Raw genomic sequence first — 8,817 nt, 5'->3', positions numbered from 1 at the left:
CCGTGGAACCAGTGGTGCATCACCTGAACAACGTGTCGGTCTCCTCCCTGCCTGGCCTCCCCCTCAATCTCCCCTGAACCCCCTGCCTCCCCGCATCTCCTCCAGAACCACTCTCCAGGGTGACCATCCCTGGGAAGCTCTGGTCTCTGCTCAGATGCGCACTACTCTGCTCAAAATCCAGCTTTGGGCTTGCAGCTGAGGCCGTGCCCAAGGCCTCGCAACGGCCAGCCCAGCCCAAGTGGACCGCAGAGGGGAGCGGCCATGGCTGCATCCGGGTTTTCAAAGGTCAGCCTGAAGACGCTCACATGAGGGTCCTCTCCGCAGCAGCATTCTACAGAACCGTCCCAAACGGGACCCCCAAACCCCATCCCATGATGGGTGGAATGGTGGCCACCCGGCCCCACGCCCATCCCAGTGTGGCCAAACCACCCGAGACAGACTTGAGGGTGCATTGAATACAGAAAGAGGCACTTGCCCTGGGACCCTGGAAGTTGGGTGGTGGGTGTCTTTGGGGCTGAGGCTGGGGGTGCCTGTGACTCAGGGTGGCAGGCCTTGGGACCCCAAGAGAAGTCCCGGGGCCTGGGGTGGGGATGGTGACTGGAGCCACTTGGAAGGTGACTCTCCTAATTCCCGCCGAGCCCTTGCACCTGTGGTCAAGCGTGTTAGTGCTGAGCCTGGTGGGGCAGCGAGGGGTGTGGGACAGAGTGTGGCCCCTGTTTGGGGGTGGCCACAGCGTCCCCAGGGGCCCCTGACAGGGCTGGTGGGGCTGCATGGAGGGCGGAGCATCAGGATGCTGGGCTCCAGAGACTCAGTCCACAGACCCGCCTGGGCTTTGGGACCTCCAGCCACCCTTGGAGGGAGTGGGGGTGACAGTTGGCGGCTCTGTGTTGGGTGGGTGAGGGATCCTGGGACCAGGAAGACTTTCCTGGTGGGAGGCTGGGAGGGAGCCAGAGCTCCCTGGGAGGGATGTCTTTGCCAGTGAAGGGGGCCAACAGGACGTTGAGTTCCAGAGGTGGGGATAGCATGTAGCCTGCCGGAAGTAGGTCACGTGGCCATCATCAGTGGTTCTGACCCCCGTTTCCTGAACTCCATACACACTGAGACCTTCCCGACAGCCCATGGAATCTTGACCACACCACGAAGACCCCGCTCCAGATGGGGAAACTGAGGCTCAAACAGATCAAACCTCCCATCTCAGTCACCCAGTGGGAAGTGGGATCTGGGTTGTGCCTGGTTCCTGGGGCTGTGGGTCCTGCGTGCTCTGCTGTGTGGACTGGGGCGTCTTCCCCATGGCTCCGGCGCACCCAGCTGCGCTGGCTTTTCCTGGCCAAGGGGCCCCCAGAAGGAAGATGTCAGAGCTGGGGCCTCCCTAGGCTCAAGCAGCTGAGGAGGGCCAGCAGGGGGCTGAGCTGCAGTTCCTGAAATTCCACCCGGACCCGCCCAACAGGCCGCTCTTCCCTGGCCCCCAGCACCTGCCATGTGGGCTGGGCCGACGCCCATAAAGGAGCCGCCCAAGGGAGCCCAAGGTACCTGGGGGCCTGGGAGAGATCTGCACAAGACAGGCGGGCTTCCTTCCCAGTGAAGTCACCGTGGTACAGAGGCCGGGACTGCGCCGCTGCTGTGCTTCCCACTCACAGGATCCTGTCTGTGCCCCAAACCACCTGCAGGCCCCGCCTGGCTGCCGCTCTCAAGGCCCCCAAAGGACTGCAGAAAGAGTCCCCGTCCCACTGGGCAGGGAACGGCGCAGACACGTACCCGGAGGCGGGGCTGGTGGGCGTCTGGAGTCGCCGTAGGGCGCACCCTGCTGGGGGCCCTCGTTTCCCAGAGGCCCAGAGTTGGGGTGGGCCTGGGCAAGGCCACTGGGCCCGGTGAGTGACAGTTCCTGGGGCTGGGGGGACTTCCCTCAGGGTGAGCAGGCGACAGACATGCAAAGTGGCCAGGATCAGTCTCCCAGGCTCCGGCGCCTCTGGGACAGCCCCAGTCCCAGCTTCTACCCTCCTAGAGTGCTGGAGAGCTCCGGGGAAGGGATGGGAGATGGAGGGAAGTTGCAAGCCCTGATGCTTTTGGGGAGAAGAAATGAACCGGGATTGTAGAAATTCACCCAGACCTGCACCCACAGCCTTGTGCCAGGGGTGAGCAGGGGAGTCAGTGGGGCTGACTTTTTCTTCCTGAGTCAGCCTTCTTAGGGTTTGTTGGGCTTGCCAAGGGCAGCTAGAGGTGCTGGGGCCGGGGAACTCGGAAGGAGGGTCTCCTCTAGGCCTGGGTGGGGGCTGCATTGGGACTGTGAGGCGGGAGCAAGCCTGCCGGGGTGGGGAGGGGCTGGGCTGAGACTCTTGGGGGGCTTCACAGGGCTGGGGTGAGACAGCTGAGCTCTGGTCCAGGGTAACCCTCAGCCACTCCTCCCACTCCCAGCCCTCCCACTCTGGGAGTCCAGGCTGGAGGGTCTCTGCAGGTGCTGAGCTCCCTGGAAGGAGTGAGGGAAGGGGAGGGCAGGCTAGTGAGCCGCTGTCCCACCCTCACCCCACCATGCCTTGCCCTCTGCTCCATTTTGCCACTGAGAACACGACCCAGAGGCAGGGTCTTGCCCACGGTCAAAGCTAGTGAGAGCCGGGCTGGGCTTTGGCCAGCCCAGGTCCGCACCTCCGCCTCCTGCGGTGAGGTGCTACTGGTGCCAGCACCTTTGCCTTCCGGGGACTGCTCCTTAAAACCAAGAGGCGACGTGCTGCTCTCACCAGTACGGAACAGAGCCCGTCCAATAAACTGGTGCCTCTTATCCCCCAGCCAGGACCCAGGAGAGCTGTCCATGGGGAGCCTAAGGCTGGCAGACCACCTTCCACCTCATGTCCTCACCCAGGGAATGGACGTGCACTGTGGGCCCTGCCTGTCCCTCGGGACTCCCACCTCCCTCTGAAGGCCCCCAGAGCCCCCACCTGCCCTCCTAGGGTCTCCACCCACCCTCCCAGGGCCCTCGGAGTGGCCACTCAGAGCGGGCAGAGGTTTGCTGTTGTTAGTCCAGCCTCATGGGTTCTCAGAGCCCCGCTGAGCTGGCTGGGGTGGGGCAGGGTCGCATTCCTGAAGGTGCTGGTTGGAGACTCAGTCTGGGCAGAGGGTGAGGTGTGGGCTTCCCAGTCGACAGCCCTGTGGGGCTCTCGGACCTGTCTCTGCTCTCTATGCGACCCTGGGCAAGTTCTTTTCCTCTCTGAGCCTGTTTCCTCACCTGGGGATGAAGGCGCCCCACCCCTGTATCGGGCTGCTTAGAAGCTGCTTACAGGTGGAGCCTGTGCGCCCAGGAGCTCCGTAGACGGGGGTGCTCAGTGAGCAGCAGAGGGAGACCCTGAGTTCTCCTGTGCCTCCCTCCTGTGGGACCCCAGGTGTCCAGCAGTGCTCACGGCAGGACCCTCTGCGCTTGGACAAGGTCAAATCCCATTGCCACAAAGGCCTTGTGCAGGAGAACGCAGCCCTCCCCATACGCAGGGTGGAGGTCCGGCTGCTGACAGGGATGACACGCATCCTCGAACGGTCGCTCACTACGGACTCCACTGGGCTCGCGGCATCTCTGCGGCTGTGCCCAGGGGAGATGCCACCTGCCTCCCACACACAGGCCAGGGAATCACAGGCCCAGCCATGGCCCTGGCAGGACTGGGCACTGTCCGGCCAAGTGGCAACACCCACAGTGATGCCTGTTCTTGCCCTGTCCTTTGGGAGGCCGGGGCCCCTGAGCTCCTCTGCTGTCTGAGCAGGCGGCATCCAGGGCATCACTGGGCTCCCCGCCTCTCCCAGGGCACTCAACCAGAGAAGCTGTCTGGGCACTAGTGCTCCCAGGATGTCTGCCAGGCCAGCTGCTCTTCACCCCAGCCACTGCCCCCCAGGAGGCCCTTCGGGGAAGGAGTGCAGAGCTGGACACTGGTATCCTCTGTCTCTGAGGCCTGGGCTGTCTGTGTATCCATCTGACTGACTGCCCACCTATCCAGGAGCAACAGTGATGGGCGCAGCAGTAGCAGTAGCAGTGGCAGTGGCAGTGGTAGTGGCATAGCTGTGGCAGTAGCAGTGGCAGTGGCATAGCCGTGGCAGTGGCAGTGGCATAGCCATGGCAGTAGCAGTAGCAGTGGCATAGCCGTGGCAGTGGCAGTGGCAGTGGCATAGCCATGGCACTAGCAGTGGCAGTAGCAGTGGCAGTGGCAGTGGCTGCTGTTGATCACATGCTGCTCTGTGCCAAGCACCACGCCCAGGCTTTTTCCCACTTGCATGGGCACTGAAACCATCCTGTAGTTTTGCTGAGGCAGCCAAGCTCAGAGCGGTGCCCTCTGCACCTTGACCCACTTCTCCCCAAGGATTCCCCTGCCCCCGTCCACCTCCTGGCTGCCCCTGCGGAGCACCCACTGCATTAGCTAGGCTGGGCACACGCATGTGGTCGGGGCCCACCTGGCCTCGGAGGAAGTGCTGATTGTCTCATTCTATAAGTTTGGACACTGAGGCTTGAAGCAGATCAGAGACGAGCAGGTGGAGCAAGATTTGGACTGGACGTGGCCTCAGTCTCCTCCTACCCTCTGCGGTAATGGGCAAAGCCTCTCCCATGGAGACTTCGGCCAGGTCGCTTGTCTGGCCGTGCCTCAGTTTCTCTGACTGTAGAACAGATGTTGGTGGTGAGTCCTGACCCGGGCTCATGGGGGCTGTCAGGGCACCTGGTGGGTGCCCCCCCAGATCAGGGACAGGCAGTCAGGGCCAGCCTGGGGGTGGAGCTGCCTCACACTCGCCCATGGAATGGCTACAGCGACCCTCACTTTGTAGATGAAGGAGCTGAGGCTCAGCGGTGTCATCTGTCCACAGTCAGCAGCGTGCAAGGACACAGCCAGGGCCTCCTGGTGACTCCCCAGGCCAGTTCAGGGTGGGGGCAGGGGCGAGTCCAGACAGATGTCTCCGCCAGGGCAGTTTCTGATGTCCTCCAGACACATGGACCCACGACAGACATGTGCACACGCGTGACGCCCACACCCACACGGGTGGACAGCAGCATCCTAACTCAGGGAGCACACACTGGTGCACAGTCCAATGAGCAGCCACCTGCGCTGCCACAGCCACCCTCCCCTGCTGTGCACACAGCCGCCACAGGGGCCCTGGGACAGCTGCACACACAGGTCGTGTGTGCACATGCACTCGTGTACCCCACATGCACATGCCCCCCCCCCGTGCACTCGTGTGCACATATGCACGGAGGAGCTAGCCGAGATGTCCCTGCAGCTCAGGTAACAGCAGCCCTGCAACCCGACTCCCTCCCGGAGGTGGAGGTGGGCCGGGCTGCTCTCCTGCCCTGCCTGCTGGCTCCCTGAGGCCTGGCCAGTGGGGGAGGGGGTTGAGCAAGGCCCGCCTTTGTGGCTGCTTCCCCACAGACACAGCGGCAGAGGAGTCCCCTGCTCAGTGCCCAGCTGCAAACGCTGCACCCCTGCACCACCCTCACCTCTGTGGCTGTGCCCGCTTGTCCTCTTGTGAACCTGGATGGTGGGGCAGGGCAGGCCCAGGGTGGAGGGTGAGGCCACCAGCCTGTCCCTGATGCCCCAAGCCCCTCAGCAGACCAGGGACACTTCCTGGGCCCTGGTGCCAGACTAGGCCTGGCCTCTTCGCACCCAGCTCCTGCCCAGAATGCCCACTGAGCTCTCTCCGTTGCTAGGCTCCTGGACCAGGAGCAGCCTTGTGCCACCCCTTAAGGAAGACGTCCAGTCCCACCAACCCCCATGGCTCTCCTCGCAAGAGCCCGAGCTGGGCCTCCAGCCTCCCTGGTGAGTGCCCCAGCCAGGGATCCCAGCCTACCCGGCTGCTTGAGTGGCCTGGCCCTGGGGTCCCGGGTACTCACATGGCTCCTGGCCCTGCCTCGACCTCCCTCGACCTCTGAGCGGAGCCCCCCACGCTCTCTACTGGGAGAGAGAAGTGAGCGGGGTGTGAACCTGCACAGGCAACAAGACAGGATTTTGGCCAAACCCGCTTGACAGGTTTTCGATTCTCCCAGCCAGGAGCAGAAAGGAGGCAGAGACTGCCCCGAGCCGCCAGGCGGGTTCTGCCATCTCGCAGAAAGTGGCCGGACAGGTTGGGTCTGAAGCCACATAGAGATGGGATTGTTTCCTCATAATCACCGCGAGGAGGCTGGGCTGCTGGCAGGAGCCAAGCTGGTTAGCACTGAGAATCCAGTTTGGGACCTGGGACACGAAGGGCCCGGGCGGGGAAGGGTGGAGGGCTTGCAGGGGTGCTCAGGTTGGGGGCTGCAGGCGGAGTGAGTAAACGTACTGTCTTGCCACCTTGGGACAGGTGGCCTCTGGTGCAGACTGGCCCCTCCTGCTGTTCACAGCTCAGCTCGCTGTGGGCTGACCATAGGGAGGCGACAGTCTCCTTTCTGGCCTCGGTTTCCCTGTCTGTAAATTGGAGATAATAGTCTCAAGATCTGTCCCTGCCAGAGCCCAGCGGATGGAAATCCAGCAGCTGCTATGGGAGGCGACCCACCCAGCATGCCCCGCCCTGCCCGGGACAGCAGGCCTTCTGCTTGAGGGGGACTGGGTGCACGCTGGGCCTCTGGTCTGGGCAGTCTGCCCGGGGTCTGTGAGTGCTTGTGAGTGGGCTTCTCCGGTCTCCAGGTAGGCTGCGTGACCCTGGCCAGGTGGAGCCCAGAGGGGCAAATAGTCTGGGGGATGACCTGGCCCTGGATGGCACGGCCCAGGTGCCGGAGCAGCCTTACACTGTGGTCTCACGTGTGTTCCCTGGACAGCAACACTGTGGCTGCAGGGCACAGCCCTGAACCCCTGTGCCCCACCCGCTGTGTCCTACCCATGAGTCCTCCCCACTCCCTCCTCCCCATCTCTGCCTCCGCCTCATCCTCAGCCTGTCTTAGCTCTGCACAGAAGCAGACCGGGGGTTCCTGAGTCCTTGGGACCACAATCCCCAGGGCACTCGAGGACCCCGGGAATGCACGGGGCTCAGAGGAGGAAGCCTGGGAGCCTGGCCTGCAGCCCCTGCCATGAGGGGAGGACAGACCTCCTGCTCCCTGGCAGGGCCCCTGCTGGTGGCTGGTGGTCCAGTTCTGGGCTTGGGATGAGGGCTGGTCATCTCTGGCCCCACGATGCCCTCCCACTCAGGGCTGGGCTCTTGGGAGGAGGTCGTGGTCAGCATGGGCCACTCCAGCTCTGGCTGGCCTGGGAGCTTTGTGGAGGCCCCTCCTCCAGCCACCTCCCTGCTTCTGGCTGGGCCCTTTGCGAATGGGGTCTGCTTGCTGCTGGAGTGTGTTTTGTGTGTACCTGTGTGGGGACTGTGTGTATGTGTGAGCGTGTGCGTGTGGATACGAGTGTGCATGTCTTACGTGTGTGTGCCTGTGTGTGCATGTGTGAGCGTGTGTGTGTACACATGTGTGCGTGGACACGTGTAGCTGCTTTGTGCTGTGGTCTGGATGTTTTTGTGTCTGCCCCAGATTCCTGTTGAAATCCTAACTCCCAAGGCAATGATGTTAGGAGGCGGGGCCTCTGGGAGACGGCAAGGTTGTGAGGCTGCAGCTCTCTGGAGTGGGGTTGGTGTCCTTCTACAAGCGGTTCCAGGGAGGTCCCTTGCCCCTTCCACCATGTGAGGACCCGAGATGGTGCCGTCTATGAACCGGGAAGTGGGTCCTCTCCGGACACGGAACGAGCTGGTGCCTTGATTTTGAACTTGCAGCCTCTAGGTATGAATGTGAGCTCTGCTCTGGGCTCACTGCCTGTGGGGAGACCTGCCTCACAAGAAGGGGTCCCTCTGTGGCTGCCATGCATGGCTGCTTCAATCAAAGCTGCTGTCTAACACCATCGGCTCTCCCTCGAGTTCCTCCCTTGGCAAAGCCAAGCGCCCTCCTGGACTGAGCCAGTTTTCACGCCTGCCTGCCCTGGCTCATTGGCCGGGGACCCCACCCTGCCGTGTCCAGGCCTTGGTGATACAGGACAGAGGTGTTCGTGCAGGCTGTGCCTGTGACTGGGTCCCCAGGGGGAAGGTGGCACCCCAGGTCAGCAACCTCCTACCCTCAACTCCAGACAACATCGTCGGTCCCCTGGTACTGCACCTGCACCGTGGACAGAGAAGGAGGGAAGGCAGGGAGAGGAGGAGGGCGAATATCGCTGGAGGTCAGTGTCCTACAACCGCGGGTTTGTGTGCCCCTTTGTTCATTCAGGCAACCATCCAAGACCCATTTCCTGGCCGCCCACCAGGCCCTGTCCAGGCTCTGGGCACATGGATGGCCATGAATGTGACTCATACATTTAGGGGACCTTTGGCTGTGAGAATTGGGCACATAGAGGGCACTGTCCGAGCCTCAGTTTACTTGTCCCTTGCAGGGCTGATGAGGATGAAAGGGGGTCCTCTCCTGGTACCACTCACCTGTTCATTCCTTCAGCCAATGTCTGTTGAATCCTGATCAGTCAGGAGCTGGGGGGTGTGATGGACACCCAGGCGCCGGCGTCCAGGTTCACAGGAAGCGTCGCGAAATGAGACAGCAAGCCCTCAACACGCTGCTGGCACACCGTGGCCAGGTTTCAGTTTGGGGGCTGCTCCGTTGCCCCATTATACAGCTGCGGAATGAGGGCCCAAGTGTGTGTGTGACTTCCCAGCCCCAGCAGCCACCCCTACCTGCCCCTGAGGGGCTGGGGCTGCTGGGCCTGGGGAGGGGGACCAAGAGGGCTCCCCATGGCCCCCCATGCCTGCTTCCTGGGCCAGATGGGGGTACAATGCCCCACCCCAGGGGTGAGGCAGCTCTCGGGCCTTTTATCCCTGAGCTGGGAGGGGTGGGAGATAAGCTTCAAAGGCATCTCGCTGTAAACG

The 8,817-nt window shown here is 62.8% G+C and overlaps 1 protein-coding gene across 1 annotated transcript in view; it reads right to left on the bottom strand.

Moving 5' to 3' along the window:
- RBBP8NL (RBBP8 N-terminal like) overlaps nucleotides 1-6,069 on the bottom strand; it is a 16,226-nt gene extending 10,157 nt beyond the window's left edge. Inside the window, exon 1 of the mRNA XM_011934478.1 lies at nucleotides 5,849-6,069. The gene's annotated coding sequence lies outside the window, so the exon portion shown is untranslated. The remainder of the gene's footprint in view (nucleotides 1-5,848) is intronic.
- Nucleotides 6,070-8,817: the final 2,748 nt, after the last annotated feature.

The sequence above is a fragment of the Colobus angolensis genome, unplaced genomic scaffold (assembly GCF_000951035.1).
Source record: "Colobus angolensis palliatus isolate OR3802 unplaced genomic scaffold, Cang.pa_1.0 Scaffold136, whole genome shotgun sequence".
NCBI lineage: Eukaryota > Metazoa > Chordata > Mammalia > Primates > Cercopithecidae > Colobus > Colobus angolensis.
Note: the sequence above shows the minus strand (reverse complement) of the source record. Positions and strands in the feature narration are given on the sequence as shown.